We start from the raw sequence: 25,382 nt of genomic DNA on the forward strand, positions 1-25,382 counted from the left end.
TGTTCTACCTGCTTAAATCAAGGCATGCTTGGGAGTGCTTCAACCCTCAGAACATTGTGAAAGTGATGCTGTGTGACTTCCGATGCTTGCATATCAAAGGCCATGCATCTTCTGCCTAGTTCATTTCGAGCGCTCACTCTAGGGACTGCCATGACAGAGGCCTTGCTATTCTGAGACTACCGTGCTGAAGAGGCCACATATAGGTTCTCTAGTCAACGGCTCCAGCTGAGCTCTCTGCCAATAGCTAACATCAAATCCAGCCACAAGTATGAGCTGTCTTGGATGTTCAGTCTTCAGATGACAGCAACCCCAGCCAACATCTGTCTACATCTGCATGAGAAACTCTAAGCAAGAACTTCTCAGCTGAGGCCTTATCCAATTTCTAATCCACAAAACTATGAGTAAGAAAGAAGACAGGGGATGGCTATTGACCAGGCAACTAACACTCTCTGCCACAGGCTACTTGACTAAAGAACACTTCTTGTTCTTGCTACTACTAAAGACGGTCCAGCAGACAGATGCGCTGGAGACCTCTGAACTTGGTTGGCTATATAACACTGGCTAAGAAGGTCAAGGATATTTTTATATAGTTCAGACTCTGTATGGATAAGCTAACACCTCTTATTCCTGTGCCACAAGAAATGGAACTCTGAATTCCCACTTGTCTACAAGTTTATAGCATGAATCACCATGTGTGGGGGGCAGGGTGGGGAACTGGTGAGAGTGCACATGGGCCAGTGCAAAGTTGGGAAACCGCTACTGGGAAAATTCAGACAAATGCCTCATAACAGTGCTGGGAAGAGTCAGAACCATGGGGCAGGAGAAAATAGGAAAAGGAATGATATAGAGGGAGAGGCAGTGCTCACTTGATTGTGTGCCAACCATCTTGGTCTTCAGAGGAAGCGGGAATGCCAAAGCCCCTCGGACTTAAACTCATGACATCTTTAAGACATTCGCTGTGTTGGTGCCTGACTCTATCAGATCGCAGCTTCGAGCATGCTATTTCATGAACTTTTTCTGATTCATGGAATCAATTATGTTGCCTTTTAATATACCATCTGAGTGCTCAATGTTAAATTGACTGCTATCTAGATTTAGTCAACATGAAACAATTTATATTCAAGAGATATAACCCAAAGGGCATGCTCTCTGTTCAGTCTTCTAGATCTAGGCTCACACATGCACAGGTTGCCAGGGGCCAGGCCTGTACGAAGGAAGCCTTCTAACTGAGATCATGATGCACACATAAATGACTCTTCCCAAGAATAAGTGCCTGCTCAAGGCCATCCAATGGCTATGAAGAAAGTGATTTAGTTTGCCAAATATTGCAGCCTTTTTAAAAAACACCCCAAAAGTAGATTTTTATGTAAAATCTGATTTTTGAATGTTGGCAATGGATTAAAAAATTTTAATTTTAGAATAAAACATCTTGTGCACTAAATTCAGCCTGTGGCAGGCATTTTGAATCCTTTCTAGATTCTTTAAGTTTTATTCCTGCATCAAGCCAGCTCACCAGTAAGCAATATGCCACAGCTATGTTACCTTGACTCCTTATAGAAATATTCACTGAGCTTTGTTTTAATATGATATTCTTGACTTTGATCAAAGATCAATGTCTATTTTTCTATGCAATATCTATACTAATAAAAGAGTAATATGCTAATTAGACTGGGAGACCTTCCGGACATCCTTCCGGACAAAGCCAGGAGCTTGGCTGGCCTGCAAACTACCCCCAAACGGCCCTCAGCCCCTCGCCCAGGCTGGCCATGCCCCCCACCCTGAAGGGGGTATGACCAGTCTGAAAACCACCCTCAGCCCCTCGCCCAGGCTGGCCATGCCCCCCACCCTGAAGGGGGTATGACCAGTCTGAAAACCACCCTCAGCTCCTCACCCAGGCTGGCCACACCCCCATCAGGGACCCCCACCCAAAGGGTATGTAGCCAGCCTGAAAACAGCCCTCAGCCCCTCACCCAGGCTGGCAACACCCCCCCCCAGTGGAGACCCCCATCCTGATGGGGGCATGGCTGGCCTGCAAACCACCCCAGGGCCCTCACCCAGGCTGGCCCTGCCCTCCAAGGGGACCCCCACCCTGATTTGGAACCCCCTTCAGGGCAGATCAGCTGGCCCCCACCCAAGCACCAGGCCTCTATACTAATAAAAGGGTAATATGCTAATTAGACCGGGAGACCTTCTGGACAAAGCCATTGTGGCAGGGCCAAGGCAGAGGTGGTTAGGGGTGATCAGGCCAGGAGGGGGGCAGTTGGGGGAGAGCAGGCCAGCAAGGAGGGGCAGTTGGGGGTGATCAGGCCAGCAGGGGTGGCAGTTGGGGGCTAGCAGGCCGGTGAGGGGACAGTTGGGGGCAGGCAGGCTGGTGGGGGGGGAAGTTGGGGGCAATCAGGCCAGCAAGGGGGGACATTTGGGGGTGAGAAGGCTGGCAGGCAGAAGTGGTTTGGGGCGATCAGGCAGGCAGGCAGGTGAGCGGTTAGGAGCCAGCAGTCCCGGATTGTGAGAGTGATGTCTGGTGGCCGGTTTAGGCCCGATCCCTAAACCAGCAGTTGGACTTCCCCCTAGGGTCCCTGATTGGAGGGGGTGCAGGCTGGGCTGAGGGACCCCCCCCCCCCCCCCCCGTACAAATTTTGTGCAATGGGCCACTAGTTTCTTATAAAAAGATGTGCACGGCTAATTTCTACTAGAAGTCAGTAGAAAAAAGAAGTCAGTCTTTCTAGATAAACTTGTGTGCTTCCTTTCATCAGATAATTAGAACTATGTAATTCATTATGTTTCCTCATTTTGCTTGATTTCTAAGAAGCTCAGAGTTAAATATAGTGCTCCTATAAACATACTCCATGTTTCTGGTACTATGAACTTTCACTTTTGTCTAATTTCAAAGAGTTTCTAAGATTCCTTTTATATATCTGTAACTTACCTGCTTCTAACACATCTTTTTACTATTAAGCGGCCAAACTCCTTTTTTGGGATTTGTCTAATATATGTATATCATATATGCATATATTACATAACAGGTCATATTTTATATGACATATAACATATTTGTGAGTCCAATACTGTTTTCACTACTTCATATCACTCCTCTACTTCGTTTTTAAAAAATAAATTCAATAAAATGTTAAAGAGTTAATGCTTTGTCCAATTATACTTGATTGTCTGGCTATTTGACTATCTTAGAAATAACCCTTAGAACATCTAAGATGTGCTTTTTTTAGGTTTCCCACATCTCAAATATTAAAAAATTGCAGATAATTTAAATATATATAAATAATTTATATTTTCATTACACATGACTACTACCACCAATTTTATTTTTGCCAATATTTTTCTATGTATAAATATTTACTATAAATAATATATACTATATTTTTATATAATATATGCTATGTAATACTACATACTATGTAATATTTACTATATGATGTGTAATATATGTTAATATTATACAAATGATACATGAGATCATTTTTTAAATATAACTGTGGAATTTTTTTCTTACATTAAGCATTTTCCGATGACCCTAAACATTTTTGAAGAAATACTTTTAAATATTTTTATAGTATTCGGTTATGTGAATAAACCTTAATTAATTTAACCCTTCTCTTATTGTTAGATAGACATTTGAGTTGTTCCCCCACTTTCAACATTTAAACAGTACTACTAAGAATGTAAATATTTGTCTGCTTCTCATAATATTACTTAGAGTAAGTTCCTAGAAGTAAGCTTATTGGGGTCAAAAGGGCACACCTTTAAAAAAAATACTAGCAAATTACTTTCCATAATGGTAGCATTAATTGAACTAGTATACAAGTGTCCTTGTCTCCTGACACCCTGTCAAAAATGAGATCATCCTATAAAAATATTTTTTTCATTTAATAGGTAAAGATGGGGCCTTATTATTTTATATTGCATCTCTTTGATTATAAGTGATGTCAGAGTATGTTTTTGTTTTTACTTTGTTTGAGTCTTGGCATTTATATTTCTTTTTTGGCAAACTGTATGTTTTTTGGCATCCTTTGCCCACTCTTGTATTGCAGTGTTAGTTTTTTTTCTTGTGCCTTAAAAAAAGACATGTGGGCTAGACATTAGTTCCATGACTGTTACACTTCTTTGGACTCTGAAAAATCTCAAAGTTCATACCAAATGTTTCCAGACTAAAGTCTACTAGATACCATCCAATTACATACAGATCTGTAGTTTATTGAAAGGGAAATTCTACTGCTTTGTAGTGACTCTCACTGTTGTTTGCCAAAGTTCATTTCCACAAATTGGTTCTAGTAGACACTGAGATGAGCTCCACACTCTTTTCACTGCCTCTGAGACAATGAGCACTTTTATTTCCTTGTCCAGCAGCATCAAATGCTGCTGCCTGCAAGAAATCCCACTTGCCATCAGTTCAGTTTTCCATGTGGGACTTTCCTGACGGGGCTTTCTTGATTCTTACTCATTTATTTCTTTCCTGGCCACCTCACCCCCTTCTTCTAATAATTCAGAGTTCTCTTTCCAGAAATATCAACCAGGCGGGTACACTTTTTCAGTGCTTCCTACTCAGTGACGTAAAACACCCACAGAAAATGTCTGCTAGTCCTAAGTAAAACAAACAACAACATGTCAGCAATGCTCTTGGAGCCAGATCATGCAAGTCAAATACTCATCTACTGGTAGCAAGACCAGCATTGTGGTGTGCATGTTCTGGAGAGGGAACAAGAAGGCTTTTGCTCATACCTCTTCTGGCCATTATTTAAGGAAATCAAAGATATCTGTTTTTGTTTGTAGGCTGGAATTCGTGCCTCAAAATAGCTACAATTTTCTCAGAATTTTGCATTGCCAAAGAAGCAATTTGTAAGCTATAGTAGTGAGACAGAGCGCAGTTTCCTTTCAACTTTATTATGTGCATATTACATTTTGTTATTGTGTTTACATAAAGCATTTCTTTTGAAACACGGCATATTTGGTAGAATAGGAAAAGCAAACATATTTAGGTGGCATCACTGTCTCTGTTTAGCTTTGAGAGAGACAGGAAGGACACAGAGTTTGTCACACTCTTTGCTGGGCTAGCCTTCATACTAGGAGTGTGTGTAAGAGCTCTGGACTAAAGGCTCCAATAGGCAATCCTCATAGGCATTCCTGGCCACATGGCAGTCTTGTGAAAGATGCTACTTTATTGACTCGGTGCCCTGAAAACCACTAGAAATAGTGCAAACCAATAAGATGAACAGAACCCATACTCTCCCTCTGATTCCATGAGTATTACTGTGCACAACCCACCACATCTCTGCCTTATACTTGCCTTCCACCTCCCAGAGCTAAGGGGCTCCCAGGAATTCATATCTCAGCCAGAGACTTGATGCAAGGTTTTTCAAGACAGAGGAATTAAGAAACCATTCTGGTTATATAAAGGAATGGATCCAAGTTCCCAGGACTAGCCCCATATTGTGGGCTACTCACAGCATGGGTGAACTATCACCGAGGGTGGGCCTAGGAGTGGGACGTGAGGTGAGGCACCAGATAATGTGTTCAAGAGGTCTTCTCTGAAGCACTCTTGTAGAGGTTTATTATTTCTATTGGACACCTGTTGGTCTGGACTTTTGGTTGATAGGGATCAAACCAAAAATCAAGACAAAACACTCAAATGAGCTTAATCAATAAAATTTATTCACTAATGTAACGTAACAATCCAAGGGTAGAGCTAGTTGTTGACATGGCTGGAATCAGAGGCTTTAATCAGTGATTCATTTTATTCTCCCTTGGTGAGTATGATGGCTGTTCAAGACCTCCAGCCTACCAGCTTTATAACCTCAGCAGAAAGAGAGCATCTTTCACCAAAAGAGAAAGATAGGGAGGACTGGGGAGAATGGAACGTGGACCGGCTTGGATCAGCTGTGTCCTTTAATCAAACAGAGGAGATCTACATTCTAGATTATGTTCTATTCCTAAGTAAGAGAGTAGCGCCCCCCCCCCCGCCTCCCCCCCACCCCCCCCCCCCCCGCCCAAAGGCATGAGAGATCAGAAAAAGAGGATTCTGTTGCTAGAAGAACCAAAGCTATCACAGTTCCCTTTATCGTGGTGTGCTAGCAAAGGCACTAGGCTTGCAGCCAGACCTGTCCCACTCTGCCTCTATCGTCTGTTTGTCATCTTGGGCAAGACAGCTCTCTAAGCCTCAGACCCCTTAGCTCAGTGTTTCTCAACCTTCTGGCCCTTTAAATACAGTTCCTCATGTTGTGACCCAACCATAAAATTATTTTCTTTGCTACTTCATAACTGTAATGTTGCTACTGTTATGAATCATAATGTAAATATCTGATATGCAGGATGGTCTTAAGCGACCCCTGTGAAAGGGTCGTTCGACCGCCAAAGAGGTCGCGACCCACAGGTTGAGAACCGCTGCCTTAGCTGTTCAATGGGGATAAGAATATGCATACGATCATTTCACTCTGTGAAGATACCACCGTGTGAAGGATACAGAAACAACAAGAATGTAAAGGATTGTTTCTATTATCCTTTTCTGGCCCCTGGAGTTGGCTATTGCGGGTCATCTGTTTACTTGTGAATAGGACCCCATTTAATTTCTAAGGTTCTGAAAGGGAAGGTCATTGCTTAATGTTCAAACCAAAGAGCAGCCTTCAACCTACCCAGGTGTTCAGGCAGTACATCTGCTTCCCACCTGCTCTACCCAAATGATGCAAAGACAAGCGTGTTGGTTTCGACTTCCTAATCATGATCATCAGGACACTGAGAAGCGTCTCTGTGATGCAGCTTCACTCTGAAGTGTTGGGTTTCTACTTGTGACTCTTTTGGAAACTGTCTTTGATGTCTAAGAACCAAAGTATTTAAAATATCCATCTTTTTTATCCCTAAAAGCGAGATAGGAGGACTGGCACTTCTCCTAAAGCCTCAGCCACACCTGCTGTTTATCCTGTACTCACACAGTGATGACTCTCCCCTTGAGTTCATGGCATTTCCTTTGACACATCAAAGTGAAACTCCTAGAAGATAGAAACAACATGTCTATTGTTAGATGAAGAGTAAATGCCCCATTTCAAGGTGAAATCTAAAACACCAGATTGAATTGTGGGTTTTAAAAAGTCCTAATACCCTGAGTGTTGAGATTTGAAGGATAGCTGAATGGATATGGGTGAAAGTGCAAGCTGTCATTCTTGTAATGCCATCCCTTTGAAAAGGGACAATGTTATAGAAATATCTGAAAGAGAAAAACAGACCAACTGAATTCACAAGAGTTTTTCTAAAAGGAAAAACGTTTCAGCATACTCAGCTGGTCACTAGACCCTCCCTTATTCTTTGGATTTTACATTAAAGTGTATCCTCTTCTTTTCCTTCCCCACTGCCTTAGTTCCGGCACCTTCTTCTCTATGTGGATAGTCCCTATGAACCATTTCTAATGTGTTCTCTTTTCAAGCCTGTCTTCTCTCCATACTGTCTTCCTCTTAGCCTTATTCATGTACATACACATTTGAGTCCTTTTAGTATATGTCCTTGGGTCACTTTTTTAACTCTCTGTGGCTTAATTTTATTAGTAGTCAGTTCAAAGGATTATGTGAGAATTAAGTATTAGCTATTATTTCCTGATCCTTGTGTGTTCCAGCTTAAAATCCTTCACCATCTTCTGGTCAAAGGAGATATAGCTCTGCACCTGTCATGATCTCCTCATGGCTTGACCCCTTGCTATGGCTCCAGCTCTTCTCTCACCTCCATCCCTCACGTGTTCTGGCCTCTGTGTTCTAGACACACAGAGGCAATAGATGTGTTTTACCCATATGGTTTTTTCTACCTTCCCTCCATGACCATTCTAGGAACTCCTCATTCTTCAAGGCTATGCACCAGTGAAACCTCCTCTAGACTTCTCCAGGGAAGACTTAAAGATGTCTTTTTTTTTTTGGTACTTTCTTCTATGTAGCACTCATCCTACCACATTTGAAAATGCTGGACATTTACTGCTTATTGGATATTTAGAATGTGCTAGGGACTTTATATATGTAATTTCACTTAATCCTCACAACAAAAGGAAACTGAGGTTACTTGTCCAAGGAAGCAGTGGTGCCAGGATTGACACTCTGGTCTGATTGTGGAATCATAGTCATTTGATGATATGCCATGTTCCTTTCCTTGACCTCTCTCCTCCTTTGAACCTCTGAGCTGCCACAGTGCTATGAACAGTAGCCTTGAGAATTCCCTCACTGCTCATGGAGGAATCTGTGCCCAGTAAAAGTCCCTGTGAATGAGGCACCCTTGACTCAAAGAGTCCTCCATTTCCAAACAGGAACCATTGCTCTCCCTTGGTTTCTTCCATTTCTGATTAAGAAGTAGGTATTTTCTTCTATGCATAAGACTTTTTTACAAGATTTCTGACATTGATTCTCTAGAAGGGAATCGACAGCCGACTTCTTGAGGGCAGCCCAATATCCAGCATACAATATAAATAATGGTTTAATAAATGAATGATGGGAAGATGCAATGATAATCAGTCAGCAGTATATCTTAAATAGAAATTGAAGCCAAGTAATGAGCCCCTTAGAAAGGTCAAAAGTTAATGATCTCCATTTTCCTTCTAATGAGAGATGCATCAGTGGCACATGGCGGAGAGGTGAGGGATGCAGAGGAGCTGAAGAATTGCTGTTTGAAGAATGAATTGAGACCCCCTCCTCATGCCATCATCTACCTACATGCTAATCAAGACAGCAGTGATTCCCCTATCCAGCCAGACTTGAGCTAAAGGACCTTCCCTTCTGATAAACCTTTCTCTCAATTATTTACTTACTCTTTTCTGATGTATATTCATTCTAAAATTAACAGAAAATACTTTACTTCAAGGAAATGAGATAATGAAAGCAAAACACCTTAACATAGAACCAAAATACTTTAACATGCTTGTATAGAATGCTTAATCTGTGTGCTTTGTTTTCCATGTCTTCTTTACTGAAAACATGTTAATGTCCAGTTGAAAATACTTGTTGCAAAAGTAGATTCTTCATGACAGCTAGTCAGTCTTCTAAGAAATGAAGTAGAAATAAGATTTATTAAGAAAATAAAACCTGTGTGAAAGCCAAAGCCATCACCAGGGAAGATAATGTATTTTTGTCCCTACTATCAGGTATGGGAACCTTGACATCCTCTACTTTCCTGAAGCAAGTAGACCTCCAGGACTGATTTCTCTGAGCTCTTCAGACATTTGCTCTCATTTGGAAAAGGTGGGCAACACTGCTGATGAAGGTTTGTGTTTGATCCCTTGTGCCTGCATTCCATGTCTCTGCTCTTGCAGACTATTCTCAACTGTTTGTTTCCAGCTAGAGCTTTTCCCAAAGCTGATAGCCTTAGGGTCCTATGGTTTCCTCACAAAAGGAAGTGACCTTCCCCAGTCTAGAAGCACTTCCCTTTCAGCCCGTGAGAGAATTAGTACTAGTTGTTGTCCCAGCCAGCCACTTTCTCGGATTAGTATTTCCAGGCCTTTCCAGGCTCAACAAAACTTGGCAGGATTGCTTGGCAGCTCCCTAAGCTTACTAGAAATACCAGAAGCCCACAGTTTGCATAATGCTAATTAAGTTTTCAGCTCTTTCTCCAAACCCATATAGTGTTTGGAAGATCCAATACCTTGGAAAATGTCCTATCTAGGGATTGGCCAGAAAAGACACCAATCCCAACCCACCCACTCCCCCCACACCAAATAAAATGAGGCTGTGGAATTCACAAGTAACCTTGGCAAGGGTGCCCCACTGCTTCAAGGAAGTGCTCTCTTGGGGATTCTTCACTTACAGTAAAAATCCCCCCAGGGTCACCTCCTTTTCTAGTATCACTTCCTGAGGTGCCGCTATGGATTTCTCTCCTCCTTTGGAAGTGTTTGGTTTTCACTGAGCCATCACACTTACTAGGCGTGGCGATACTCCTGTTCTGCCACACCTTAAGGGTGTGACAAGACAGGGTGCCAGAGCCAAGTAGACTCCCCCACCCAAGGTGTGGTGATATTGCCCATTCTTACCACATCTTGGAGTGTTCCATTAATCTCCCGTGTAAGTCAGCCAAAACGAAAACATATCGGTCTGGTCCTTTAAACCCCTTCTTCAAAATATTGGTTACTGCTCTAGAGCTCATCGTATATAGCAAGGATCAGGCTTTTAATTTTCAGAATTTCATACAAATCACTGCAATATCTTCTAAGAAAGAAAAATGCCAAGTGAGGAAAATGAAGTAGAATGGGAGATACTGGACTTTCCCCTTTATTTAAGAAATTTATATATCTAGAGAGGGTACAAATTAGGGAGTAAACTTGGTCAATACTCTCTAAAACTTTGAACTGAGAGTTTCAGTGCCCACGTGGATGTTATCACTATTGATTCAGTGTAGTCAGGCCATGGCAAAAGGCTCTGGGCCAGAGAGGTGGGTGGGCAGTGACCCAGCCTAGTTCCTATAGGAGTGCCAGGGGAGTGCCAGTCCTGCCTGGCAGGGAGCCACAGCCTCTGATTGTGCCTGGTATGGAGTCAGTTTCCAAGGGAAAGAAAAATAACGACAACATTAGTTCCTTTTGTGGAGTGTTTTTGATCTTATTGAACAATTAAAACTAATGTGAGAATTCATCAAGGGTTAAATGGTAAGTGGTCTGGCATGGATGATGAATTCAGTGGGAGAGCAGAGCAGGTGGACGCCAGGAGGCACAGGTAGCCGGAGAAGGCTTTCTGAGGGAGCGAGGGCTGGCAGGAGGCCCAGATGATGGGTACAGTTTGGGAAGGTCCCTATGAGGGTTTTTATAAGTTTCAATTTTTATGAATTCCTCTGCAACAAACATTGCTTTGGGAGATGTAGAAGAAACAAAGCAAGGTGCTCTGTTTTCACATACTCGAGGTCTTTGCTGAGCTGCTTTTGAGAAGTAATTTATAGAAAACACAACTCAATTTAGAATAAAGTAAATTAATAGGATTTGTTTCCCAATGAAAGAACCCCCTATAACAGGAATTAGCAAACTGCAGTCCTAGGACCAATCAGGCCCATTTGCTTGTGTTTGTACCAACTCAAAAGGTTTTTTTATACTTTTACATGGTTTTTAAAAAATCAAAAGAATGATATTTTGTGGAAAAATGAAAATTACATGAAATTCAATCGTCAGTGTCCAGAAAAACAGTTTTATTGGAACACAGGTGTGCCTATTTAATTGTCTGTGACTGCTTTTGTGCTTCAACAACAAAGCTGAGGAGTTGAGATGGAAGCTGTCTGTGGTCCTCTCATTGCTTTGCACTATCACTTCATACACTAAAAACGTCAGGGACATGCTGATCAACCAACAGTGTGTTGGGTGCTGAGTGGGTCACTAATAAATGTGAAAAGACATTGTCAAATATGAAATACATAAAATCTTATTGCAGATCAACATTTTAAAAATTTAAGTATGGTTGGTATACAATATTATGTTATTTATATTAGTTTCAGGTGTACAATATAGTAATATGACATTTTTATACCTTGCAATGTGATCACCCCACTAATTCTAGTAATCATCTGTCATCATTCAAACTTATCACAATTATTATTGATTGTATTCACCTTCACCTTTTTTACCCATCCCCTCTGGCAACCAACAATCCCTTTGGTTTGTTTCTATGAGTCTGTTTTTATTTTGTTTTATTTTTTTGTTTGTTTGATTTGGTTTTTCAAGATTCCACATATAAGTGAAACCATGTGGTATTTGTCTTTCTCTGTTTGACTTATTTTACATTGTATAATACCATCTAGGTCAGTGATGGCTAACCTTTTGAGCTCGGCATGTCAGCATTTTGAAAAACCCTAACTTAACTCTGGTGCTGTGTCACATGTAGAAATGTTTTGATATTTGCAACCATAGTAAAACAAAGACTTATATTTTTGATATTTATTTTATATATTTAAATGCCATTTATCAAAGAAAAATCAACCAAAAAAATGAGTTCGTGTGTCACCTCTGACACGCCTGTCATAGGTTCGCCATCACTGATCTAGGTCCATTCATGTTTTTGCAAATAATAAAATTTCATTTTTTATTCCTACATCATATTCCATTATACATATACCATTATATTCATATATATAATTTCTTTTTTATCCATTTGTCTATTGATGGACACTTAGGCTACTTCTGTATCTTGACTATCTATTGTAAATAATGCTGCAACAAACAGAGGGGTACACATATCTGTTCAAATACTGTTTTTGTTTTCTTCAAATAAATACCCAGAAGTAGAATTGCTGGGTTATAGGGTAGATCTATTTTTAGTGTTTTGAGGAATTTCTACACTGCTTTCCATAGTGGCTGCACCAATTTACAGTCCCACTAACAGTGCACAAGGGTTCCCTTTTTCTACATCCTCATTAGCACATATTATTTGTTGACTTTTTGATGATAGCCATTCTGACAGGTATAAGGTGATATCTCACCATGGTTTTAATTTGCATTTCTCTGATGATTAGTGATGCTGAGCATCTTTTCATGTATCTGTTGGCCATCTGTATGTCCTCTTTGGAGAAATGTCTTTTCATGTCTTCTGCCCATTTTAATTGGATTATTTTTTTGTTGTTATTGAGTTGTATGATATATTTTTAATATCAACCCCTTATTGAATATATTATTTGTGAATATATTCTTTCATTTAGTAGGTTGTCTTTTTGTTTTGTTGAAGGTTTCCTTCACTTTGCAGAACTTTTTAGTTTGATGAAGTCCCATTTGTTTATTTTTTGTTTTGTTTCTTTTGATCAAGGGGACACATCCAAAGAGATATTACTCTGATTGATGTTATATAGTTTACTACCTATGTTTTCTTCTAGGAGTTTTCTGGTTGCAGGCCTTACACTTAAGTCTTTAGTAGATCAGCATTAATGGATGAACATTTGCAACCAATTTGGATGATAAAAAAACACTAATTTTAAATCCCAATTAAGGAAATGTTAGCTCTTCCCCCCAAAAGAATTTCATTCTTATTGGTAGACCTGTATTACAAGAACAATTATACTCAATTATTACATTTTGAGTTTTGTCTAAAAATTTGTGGAAATTGTTTTCTTTCTCTTATTATGTAAGTATCTACATAATATCCTTGATTTTGCCTCCTGACCCACAAAGCCTAAAATACATATTTACTATCAGGTCCAAGGGGAAGGTATGTTGATTGACTCTTGCTCTAGAATAAGGATTTGCTAGTATACCTGACATATGCTTTAGGATTTATTGTGGGGTTTTTCTCTACCAACTCATGTGGACTTTATAACTTCATGGCTGGTCAAAACAGATAATATTATCTTTATTTTTTTGTAGAAATTTTTAAAGTTGAGAAAAGTTGGCAGGTATGTCCTGCCACTTGAGTAGCCCTCTTAGTTTTGGAAATGTACATTGAATAATCATAGCCATTGCTTGGGAGTAAAATATTGTGATGCTCTAAGCAGCGGTTCTCAACCTGTGGGTCGCTAGCCCTGAAAATACAACCTGCATATCAGATATTTACATTACGATTCATAACAGTAGCAAAATTATAGTTATGAAGTAGCAACAAAAATAATGTTATGGTTGGGGGTCACCACAACATGAGGAACTGTATTAAAGGGTCGCGGCATTAGGAAGGTTGAGAACCACTGCAAGACAAGCAAGATGCCAGGTATCAAATCCTGTCTCAGAGGATGAGGGGGAAGCAAAGGGTTTTCTGTGAGAAGAAGAATCAGGACCGCAACTCCTGCCTCTAGACACTCAAGGTCTGGGCAGCCCGATATGCTGGGTCCATATTAGATTGAATATAACTCAATATGAATGTTCATTTTGATCTAGTGATATGGGTTAAATTTATGCCCCCAGTACCTGTTAATTAACCTTATTGGACACAGTGTCTTTAGAAAAGTAAGCAAGTTAAAATGTCATTAAGATGGACCCTCATCTAATAGCATTGTTATCCTTATAAAGGGGAAAATTGGACACAGAAACAGACATGTAGAGGGAAGACAATGTGAAGGCTCAGAGAGAATGCCATCTGAAAGTCAAAGAATGCCCGAGGCCACCAGGACTAGGAGAGAGGGGTAGATCCTCCCTCACCACCCTCAGCAAGACGAGCACTGCCTACATCTTGATTTTAGACGTCCAGGCTCCAGAACTGGGAGACAATACATTTCTGTCCTTTAAGCCACCCAGTGTGTGATGCTGTGTTGCGACAGCCCCAGGGAACCCACGCATCCACAGCCTCCCCAGTGCTGTGAATATACTTTGGGGACAGTATGTGACAGAAAACTGATGAGCTTAGCAATGAAATCCTTATTCAGTCCTGCTCCTGGGCTGGGCAGTCCTGACTTAATGGACAAGAATGACCAGTCAGATCATACGGGGCCAGAGAGTAAAACACCCAGAGCCTCCATGTAACCCTTTGTGGCAACATTTGTTGTGAGCTGGTCGGACTCCAGATCTCTGCACAGTGGGGCCTGCATGTGCCCCTGGACTTCCTGATAATTTGCTGGGTCTTGCTCAAGAGGGACTTAACAGGTGGCTGGTGAATGGAGCAGATTAAATCTTAAAATAAATAATAAAAACAAAGTGTTATTCCCTTTGCATTTCTAGTTTGGGAAACAGCTCACCCTGTTAAATTTACAAGTAGGAATTAGCAACACGCAGGTTCTGAGATTGTGCAAGCAGCAGGGCCCTGGAGAAGTAGCAACAAACAAGTAAAAATGTAGGTGTCCAGGCTCTGACCCAGTCCAGGTTCATCTTACCACACCCTGAGTTAGTGACAGGCTTTTAGCTGACTTATACATGGTCACAAATATGTTAGTCATCAAAGGATTTGATTTTAATGAATTTTGTTAAGAATTGTGATGCTATTTACAGGAATATATTCACTTGGAAAAGGTTTAGCATTTCAAAGGCTATTCACAATTCATACCATTTATTCACCAATTTAGTTCATGCTATAAAATTTATTAAATTTCTCCTGAGCACTGTTGGTGTTGACAAGCAATAAATATGGCTATTTATTATTTCTCCTTATTTTATTCTCCAATTTGAGTTTCTCAGCATTGTCCAGAGACTTTTTAATGGGTCTGCTACAAATACGAGTGCATGGCTCGCCCTCAAGTCCTCCACCTGTCTGTTCAGAAGGCACAGGCAAGGAGAGAGTGTCAATCTCCATATTTGGAATCAGTTTGAAAATACCAAAATGCCATTCCAATTAGCCATGATATAGTCACCAATTACTTATGAATAAATTTTCATTTGAGCCACTCTTGCATGTCACTCCAGGTTGACAATACAACCATGAATAAATTTTCAAATATCTTCTGCATATTTGGACACATTCTAGGAAATCCTCCCTTGTGAAGCACCGAAAGTAGCAAGACTTAATAGCAGTAGTTTGAAAGCACAAAGTTGAAGCAGGAGTGAATGTGACCCAGAATGTGTTGCTGGCTAAACAGGATCTATACGTAGGAGAATAAGCAACCCCGGGACAACAATAGCTCTAACTTCATCATGACTGCTGTCATCACAAAATAAAGGTAGTGAGAGTCTGCTGGCTTCCTCTGTGCCAAGGTAGAGCAGTGACCTGTCTGGTGTTAGGCAATGGCTGAGTTTGTCATTGATTAATGTTTTCTCTGATTTTTCGCATTCTCACCTTCTGCCTCTTGCAGTATGACTTACTAGAGTGAAACCCAGGGGAAATGGAACAGAGATAGGACCCTCCCTAAAGGTGATACATGGCAGAAGCAGATGAAGGGCTCATGGCATCATTCAGGCATGATGCAGAGGTTAAGGTGCATGCCCTCTGTGGGTTGTGCAGCAAACAGCGTAAATTAATGAAACAAGAAGTACCCAGCTCATGGTAGGGAGGCCGTATTGTAGAGGGGGACGTACCTCCGGAAGATGGAGAAGATCTCACTCCTGCTGTCAGCATTGCTCAGGAAGCTCCTGAATACATCTCTCCACAACTCAGGCTTCCACCTCTTGTCTGTAGAGTGAAGGGCCTGCAGTCAGAATTTCCCATGGGTCCTTGTGTGTGCATGTATGATTGTGTGCGAGAGTGAGTGTGAGTAAGAGTGTGTGAGTGTAAGTGTGTGTGTGTGTGAGGTGAGGGATGAGGATGATAGTGAACCAAGCAGTGAGTGATTTCAAGCTCATTTTTCTAAAAATAATAGTAAAAATTTATGGATACCAGGCCATTTGCTGTTGCCTCTTGAGCCCAAAAGCACTCTCAAGGCATAATTTCTTCTTTCTCTGGGGACCTCAGTCTTTCTCTTAAATCTTTCAACTGAAAGGCAATTAGTATTGTCATTATTTTACAAATGAGAAACTGAGACTTAGAGAATGTATTGGGGTTTTCAGGAGAAACAGAACTAATAGTGTGTGTGTGTGTGTGTGTGTGTGTATTCATCTTACTATCCCTATCTATCTATCTATCTATCTATCTATCTATCTATGAAAAGATTTGTTTTAAGGAATTGGTTTACAATTGTGGGGCTGGCAAGTCTGAAACCTGCAGGGCAGGCAGGCAGGTTGAGACCCAGGAAAGAGTTGATGTTGCAGCTTGAATCCGAAGGCAGTCTGGAGGCAGACTTTCTTCTTTCTCAGGGGGCAGTTTGAAATTTTATTTTAACACTAGAGGCCCAGTGCACAAAATTTGTGTAGGGGGGGTGGTGTCCCTCAGGCCAGCCTGCACCCTCTCCAATCTGGGACCCCTCTCACAATCCAGGACTGCTGGCTCCTAAACACTTGCCTGCCTGCCTGATTGCCCTAACCGCTTCTGCCTGCCGGCCTGATTGATGCCTAACTGCTCCCCTGCCAGCTCAACCTCCCCCAACTGCCCTCCTCTGCCAGCCTGGTCGCGCCCAACTTCCCTCTCCTGCTGACCTGATCTCACCCCAAACTGCCTGATGGTCCCCAACTGCACTCCCCTGCTGGCCTGTTTGCCCCCAACTGCCCTCCCCTGCCAGCCATCTTGTGGTGGCCATCTTGTGATAATGGGGGGCAGCCATCTTGTGACAACGTTGGGGGCCATCTTGTGTTGGCCATCTTGTGACAATGTAGGGGGGGCCATCTTGTGGCGGCTATCTTGTGATGACATGGGGGTGGCCATCTTGTGATGATGTGAGGGTGTTGCGCGAGGGTGCGAGGGCCACCTAAGCTTTTACTAATATAGATAAAATGTGAACCCTCTATGATCTTACAATCTCACTTCTAGGACTCTTACTTTCCAAATGGATAAATATATGTGTATATATTGATAAACCTAGAAAAATGTCCATGAATACACATGACACTGATTCCCTGGAGAGAGGAATTAGAAGAGAGAAAGGAGCACTATCTCTTTACTTTGACACATGTTCTCTATGTTCTCTGAATATGTTAGAGAGTTTCTATTTATTTAGACATTTATTTTGTTACCAAATTAATCTTGCAAAAATGAAGAATTACTCTTTTAAAACATTAAATGAAGATTTAAAGATAACATTTTCACCTTAACCTACTTTCTTTAATACTGCTCTCCCCCACTCCCCACTATGGGTCTATATTGATTTGCATAGCTTTGCTAAAGCATTTAGGAAGGGAATAAGAAGGAGGAGCCCACCTTGACTTTATAGGGACATTTTGGGAAGACATCCCTAATCTGTCCTCTTGACCAACAGACATTATGACACCCACAGGGAAGTGTTTCTGGCAGTTCTTGCCCTCTCTGTGGCTGGTGGTATCCAGACTGATGGAAAGGTGTGATGTTTAGGTGAAGGCAATTTCTTGCTGATATGTGGAGACAGAGGTGTAAGTACTAGTGACAGCGCACTGGGCAACAAACCCTCACGGAGATCCCATGACCTTCTCTATTAGGGGAGTGATTAATGCAGGCCTAGAAAGCAGTGATTTAGCTTGAACTGTTGAGCTCTTCTAATTCTTGAAGGAATTAGAAGTCCTTCAATAATAATAATAATAATAATAATAATAATTTGTTTTCCTTTTGTAATACACAGCTATTGGGATGTATTTTTCTTCAACATATAAAGAGGTAACAAGAAATTTCAGGCAGAGACTGTTTCTCTGCTTCACACTATTGCTCTGAAGGGCTTTTAGAAATTTCCATCCAACCAGAGCAGATCTCTGAGTAATTAATATCTAGGTGTCATTAGCTCTCAACTGTAGGCTTTCTGAGGACAGCGACTGCAGTCTGTTCTTCATCTCAGTGTCCCCAACAGCATTTTGCCTCTGTGTGCTGGGTACTCAGGGGTAAGCCGAGCTCTTCTATAGATTGGTCTCAAGAAAACATTTACAATCCAGACTGGGTGCTGATGCTTCCCCTGCTGAAAACTCTTTGGTGCCTTCTTCTGGCTGAAGCATCAACTCTGGAGCCATAATATCCTATGAGGCCTCTTATGTGGGGCTGATGGTCAGCTGGTTGTACTGGTTCCACCACACAGGTTGTTGACAGCCAGCCTTCCTTCTGACCAGCTAGGCCTGTGCCTTTCCAAATTGCTCAATATTTAGAACATCACCCCTGCTTATGTTACCTGGTCCTTGCCCACTTCTCAGTCTCATCTCCTGCTCACCACCCCTGGGGTTACACTCTGGCTTCCTTTGGTTTCCTTGAATGTGCTGGGCTCCAGGACACCTCTGTCCCCACTCATGCGGTGCCTTCTGCTAGGGGATTTCCCCAGTATTTCTTTACCCAGTAGTTCACTCTTTCTCACTCTTCTCATCTCAGTTGTAATCTGAAGTCTACAGGCACCTTCCCTGAACCCCCACCCCTCCGACAAAGTTAGGAGTCCCTTTAATACGCTCTTAAAGCACGTGCAGTTTCCTTCAAGTGTTCCTCCCAACTTCACTGAAATGATTATTTGGGTGGTTGTTTACGATAGGCTGCATGAGGCCAGGGCACTCATCTTGTTCTCACAGCACCAATGTTTGCTACAGAGAAGGTTCTTCATAAATATTTGATGGAATGAAAGAATAAATAAAAGGTTAGGCCAAAGCAATGGGAATAATTGGCATCTTTTTCTAGAGCTACTCAGATTCTATAAATAACCCTTGTTGAGAGGAGCTCTGACTCAAGTGCTGCTCACACACTAACCTCATCCATTTCTGAAATGCAGCTTCTGAGTGGTTTTAGCTCTATGGCAGCTCAATAGATCAACTTGAACTACAAACTACTTAAGGGCCCTGCTTTGCTTTAAAAACAAAACAAAAAAACTCCCTTTGCCACTATTTCCTGATTACATCTCTAATCTCAGGGGTCATGGTCAAGTAATGTTAAGTTTCATCCACATACAAAAATTCTGTGAAAACCAACCAAGAAACAGAAATAAATGGGAGAACTTATTGAATTTCTTTTAAGCTGTGTAGTCTGACTTATTTTTGACTCTAAATTTGAGTACATACTAATTTGTCTGTTTTGTTTGTCTAGAGCAATTATACTTTCCTGTATTTATTTGAAGTAAAAATATTTTCCCACATGAAGGAGTCATTTTGAGTAATATTATACCACACCAAAGTTGGACATGCACATCCTGAATTCTATTGCTAGTATTTCTCCTTCTCCTTCTTCTTTAAATTTGGTTTTAATTAGTTTTATGACCCATAAAATAGCCATTTCCATGAATAAGTCCTATGCTACATGTAGTACCAATGACCAGCCATTTCATTCAACATTAATAGTTAAGAAAAACCTCTGCATGAAACCTTAAAACACAGTTCCAAACACCCAACTAAAACTCCCCAAACCAAAGCAAACAACACATAGTAATTTTTTTTTTCTTCAGAATGGAAAACACATTTTTCTTTGGATACTGTCAATGTTCACTTTTAAAAGAGATACATTTTCCAAGATTCTCCTCAAGGCAAAATGACTCTCTCCGGAGCCTATAAACCTGGAATCATTAGATAAAATCAAATCCCCTAAACAGATTTTAATATGACCACATGGAGAAAAAAGAATGATGGTGAGCGAGAGAGAGAAGAACATTCTTCTTAGATACAAACATTTAAAAAAAAAAAATTATGAAAGACCAGAAAAAGTCCTAAATGGTACAATTTAGGTTCTGGTGAAAGTCAACTTGTGGGCCCCTGAGTCCGGGAAGGAGATAACCTGGTTAATCCCCAAATAGATCCCCAGCCCTCCAGGCCGCCCCCCTTAGCGAGCACAGGCACCCCCCACCTGGGGGGCATTCCCCAGATGAGTGCAACATTGGACTATATGTGAGGACGGAAAACCCAGAGAGGTGCAGTTAGGTAGCAGCAGTTAGTTCCTAACTCAGTGCTCCATTGGAAGAGTCTGGAAACAGTGGATTTTTCTCAGTGCCCTGGAGATTTGTCCACCCAGGAATCTGTATCCAGACAGATATCAGGTGAGAAGCACCTGTGGGGCAGCTTATTATCAAGGAGCAGGACGAAGCCTTGATTAGGAAGAAAGGAATCTCCTCATGGCCTCAGCCCAAGACATCCTCACCCTCTGCCCCCTCCCAAAATGGGCTGCCAGCCTATGAGGGAACCTCTACCCTGTTGACTGAAGGAGCAGCCGGCTGAGGACAAAAGGCTTTAGCTCTTATTAAAAAGAAATTCTACAAAAAATAGCCAGAACGTGGGGCTTGTCTCAGTTCAGTTGTAAAACTGTGCTTGAGGCAACTCTGTTTAATTCCCTTAAAAGCTTAAATAGTGACAGGTTGCGTCCTGGAGTTCTCATATTGCCATATTACTGAACAACCATACTGGGGCCTTCCTTTGGCAGAGGGAATAAGTGATTTCATTTTCAAGCCATCACAATCACAGTAGAAATTTGGCTTTGGTTGTTTCCATGTTGTTTTCCTGAAAAGGGAATATAGATGGTGAACGAGAGAAGTATTTCCAAGTTCAGGGTAATGGTCCCCAAATTGCTATTGTTATGAAGTCTTATAAAATAATGATTTTAGTGTGTAATTTTAAAAGTTTCTATACTTGTTTTTAACCAGTCCCTGATTAAAAGAGGGTTAGAAGAGGCCCACTGGTTGGCCAAGATTAAGACATGTTTTAAAATTTGACATTTGGTGATTATTGCACTCAAAATTTAAACTAAGAATGTTTGCCAACAGAGTTTACAGGGAAATAATTTTTATGTTTCTCTGATCTCATGGTTTTAATCTGACCATCAATATCAAAATGCTTTTGGTTGTAAATGAAGAAAACGCAATTAAAAGTGACTTACGCAATAAGGAACATTTGTATGTCACATAACAAGGTATTTGAAAGTGTGGTGGGTCCAGACTTGTTTGATTTAGTGTTTAAGTGATAGCATCAAGGTCCCCAGTTCTTTACATCTCTTCTCTACAGAGCAAGTTGGCTTGTCTTTTAACTGAATTCCCTCATGGCCTCAAGATGACTGCTGTTATTCTGACCCTCAAATGCAGACACAAGATCCAGAGGCAGCAAAGAGTTCATTTCCTCTTGTGTGTCTCTAGTTATCAATAAGGAACCCTTTCCCTGAGCTCCCAGCATTCTTTACATATCACTTTGGAGGGAAGGAGACATGAGGGCGGGGTTAGCTGTTTAGCAAGCAATAAAAAGCGTTTATCGCAAAATTGGAGTTTGACACACACACCAGGAACAGACAGACTTTCCTAGGAGAGACTGGCTTTCTCATGGGCTGGATTATTGACAATATTTTGGCTTCAAACTTTTCCCACTTTCACAAAGAAGTGAAACAATTTCTTCTTTGGAAATGAAAACCAGGGAGAGATGGAGGTCAACAGAACTTGATTTTAGATGTTACATTAGAGGATTCTCAAATGGGAGCAGTGTTAGGGTTTCTTCTGAAGTTCATTGTTCTTAATAACTTTTTCCTTCCATAAGGAGAGCTCAATGTTTTAGAGATCTGGAGAACATGCCTACGGTACCTTTTCCTTCTTAAATTTATTGAACGACATAGGTAGAAATCAGAGATCTATTGTCTGTGCTCTGACCTCTCTCTGAAGTAAAATGAAAACAACAACAGCACTCAAGAAGTTTGTCAAAGACTACAGGTAGATTGAGGAGATAGCAGGGAGGTCACAACAGGCAGGAACACAGATGTCTATGGAGTCTAGAGATGCAGAGGTGGCAGTCTCCTCAGGTGACTTATCTCGGGGTCCACCATCCCCTCACTGAAAGTCTGGCCAGTTCCCTGGTTTTGTCATGAAAAGGGATATCCATTGATTTCCATTTGCTATGCAATGATCTTAGTTCTTGAAAAATGACTAAGAAATGGGGATAAGAAGAGTAACTGAGAAAATCCAAAAAGTGGAAGGGAAGGCAGGGGTGAGAAGAAATCTCAGATGACTTGGATATTTCAGAAACAGAAAAGAGGAGGTTAGTAAGCAAAGGAAACTGTGGGAACACACAAAAATGGCTGCTTCTCCATCTTATTTAAAATATTATTTGTAATATTCTGGGATAGAAGTTGAATGGTGAAAAGGTGGCAATAGGGCAGAGGATGCTACATTTTCTACATTTCAATTTGAAAGAAAACAGTCAAGTACTCTATACTCCAGTGGTGATTACATTAAAGCCATTTAATTTTGTTCAGTCTTTTTTGTCCCTGGATTCCCTAGTTCCCCACACAGTTTTATTTTTAAAGCCTTTGTACAATGTGAAATGACCAGAGCAGAGTTGTTTTTGAAAAAGGGGTTTGAAGTTTGTTTGCTTAACAAAGTGTTTGCAGTCATAATTAGGTTGCATATTAAAGTTCAAACTCATCTCATGTTGGAAGTGACTGAAAATTGTTACCATCTGATGGCTTTGTGGGCAGAGCTCTCACAAACGACACGGCACGCACTAAAGGCCCGGTTTCTGGGCATCACCCCGGGAGACCTCAGCGTCTGGGCAACACGGACTGCACATTTCCCAGAGTGGCATCATGGGCCATAAATCTAACTGTCACAGCGCTGTGGCCTTGAGCTGTTGGAGTCATCCCAATTCCATCCAGTTTTTTTGCTGCTTTCGTCCCTTTAGAGTTCTCATTGCTTATCTCTCACCCACCTATCTATCTGGGGGGTCCAGAGAAGCCCTGATGAGTTGTACATCCTGGGTACCATTTTGTTAACTCTCACCACAGAAAAATCCATCTCAAGAGTCACGTTTTCTAGGGGGAGGGAAAGAAAACGGGAGAGAGAGACTGGTTAGTGTGTCCAGGATGAGTCAGCTCTTCATCTGTTGTGTTGAAAGGCAAAACTGTCTTTAATTGTGACAGTGCTCCACTTCCATCCTCACTGGCATGTGAAGCCTATTTGGGAACAGAAAGAGAAGTTTTATAGGGCACTCGGCAAGCATCCTGCTTCAGGCAAGAACCTCATTCTTTCTGAGAGGGAAAGCTCTTTCTTGGCCTGCACACCTGAGTCTTTTATTTGTACCCAGAAAGAAATGGAACAATGGAAGCTCAGTTATTCTGGTGATAAGCCCAAGGCAAGAATGAAGGCCTAATAAACCCTGTGATGGGGCATAATTATACATGAGCTAGTGCATATGACTATGGTGTTGGAGGCCACCACAGGCACTGTTTGCTGAAGGCAAGCACATGTTTAGGTTCAGTCTAAATCTGGAAAAACCCAGGTTTATACTGAAGTAAGAAAGAGAATGGATTTTTTTCTTTCTTTAAGTAACCTCTGTATTAAAATCATAATTTAATTTGAATCAGTTGAAGATAAATTTTGGTTATTCTCTCATTTGCCTTTCTGAATGTTGTGCTTGTTCCCATTTATTTATTTTAGGATATTCTTCCTGATAGGAAATGCTTGCTAGTATACCCATTCTGCTTAATAAAATAAAGAAACTAAAAAAGTGGGGTCAGAATTTGGAAGACAGCCAACATCATCACAGAAGAAGCAACCAAGTCTTTGGTTTTGTGATTCAAAACAGAGAACAGCTTGAGACAAAATAAGAAGCAAAAAAACCCCCCATAGGCTGCACTTTTACAATGAGCAGAAATGTTCTTTGGTGGGGGTAAGGCTATATATACAGAAGGAGGACAAAGTAAACAGAATTATTTTTAAAACTTTTCTGAAAGCTAATTTTGGAAGATTTATTTGAAATCTACATCAATACCAGGTGCTTTTAGCAGTCCTTACAAATGAATGTTGTCACCTTCTCTTCTGACCCTGTAATCACAATGCTTAGAAAACATCAGTAAGTAGACAGTCATCATGACATTCTGTCTGTACATAGACCCCCACAATATAGATAGTAGATGTACCACTTTAGTCAGAGAATAGAATCAATTTGGACCAATGATGCTACAGTATACACTGGTTTTGCAACGTGACCCATTATTCATGAGCATCTAAAAATCACTGGGATCTAGTAGTACAGAAAAAATATAGCGACAGGGAGAATCCCAATTACTTATGGCTACTGTGCATTCTGGTTGGTCAATGTCCATGCTATCCTAGTTGGTGAGCATCTTAAATATCACTTCCACCTTCTGATATTAATGACCAGTCATAATTTCCTCAATTAAAAAATTCAACTTTGCCTCATATCAAAACTCTGATTTCATATCAATTCAAAGCTTTTCCCCTTCCACATCATGCAGGCTCAGCCCAATCTCAGAAACCTGCAGTGCAAAAAAATAGACATGGCCTCTTTACTGTTTCTTCCCCTGTCCACTACTCCCAGCAATGTTCTAGCTCTCTAGGCTCTTCTAGGTTCTGAGTTGAGTACTCTGGTCAGGCTCACTCAACTTCCTACATTGCTTCTAGTAGAAAGGGTTGGACATATGAAAACTATGCAACTCAGACTCCCTTGCAGCTAAGTATCTAGATGTGAATTTGTTTCTGTCAATTGGATTCATTCACTAGGAGATTGGGAAGGCAGGAATGAGTTGGGGATAATCTTCCTGAGGCTTTAGCTATGGTTTCTAACAAGTAAAATGGTGGAAACATGAAGCTTTTCTGCAGAACTATTCCTGTGCCCACCTCCACATTCCTGTATGAAGAGAAGTAATGGTAGACATTACTTTTACTTTTTAGCCCAAGCGGTGGCCTCAGAGTTGCTAGCTCCCCTACTGGGTCGGTTCTGTGTTGTTCTGTTGTTCATGACTGATGCAAGTGCCTTTGTGGGTTCTTGATGAGACCACTCCCCACCTCCCCTGAGGACCTCCAACATTACCATTCCTAGAGCAGATGTTCCTCTGGCTGGTTTCTTGCCATCCCAGCCAACATTTGCAACTGATGGATCACTCACACAGACTTTTTCTATTCTTTAGACTCTTCCAACTAAGAATTGGATACAAGTCTCCACATAACAGGAAATGCAGGCCAGGTTTTCCCAAGGAATATGTAACCAACCAGATTTTGTTCTGGATCTCTGTTTAGGGAGGGTTTGGAAAAGGGTTGGCAGAAGTGTGAATGGGGCAAAATGTCAGTATCCCAGTATCCCCTCCTGGCAA

This window comes from Myotis yumanensis, unplaced genomic scaffold (genome assembly GCF_028538775.1).
Source record: "Myotis yumanensis isolate MYYU_CA2020_CCGP unplaced genomic scaffold, mMyoYum1.0.hap1 SCAF_6, whole genome shotgun sequence".
In the NCBI taxonomy this organism is placed as follows: Eukaryota; Metazoa; Chordata; class Mammalia; order Chiroptera; family Vespertilionidae; genus Myotis; species Myotis yumanensis.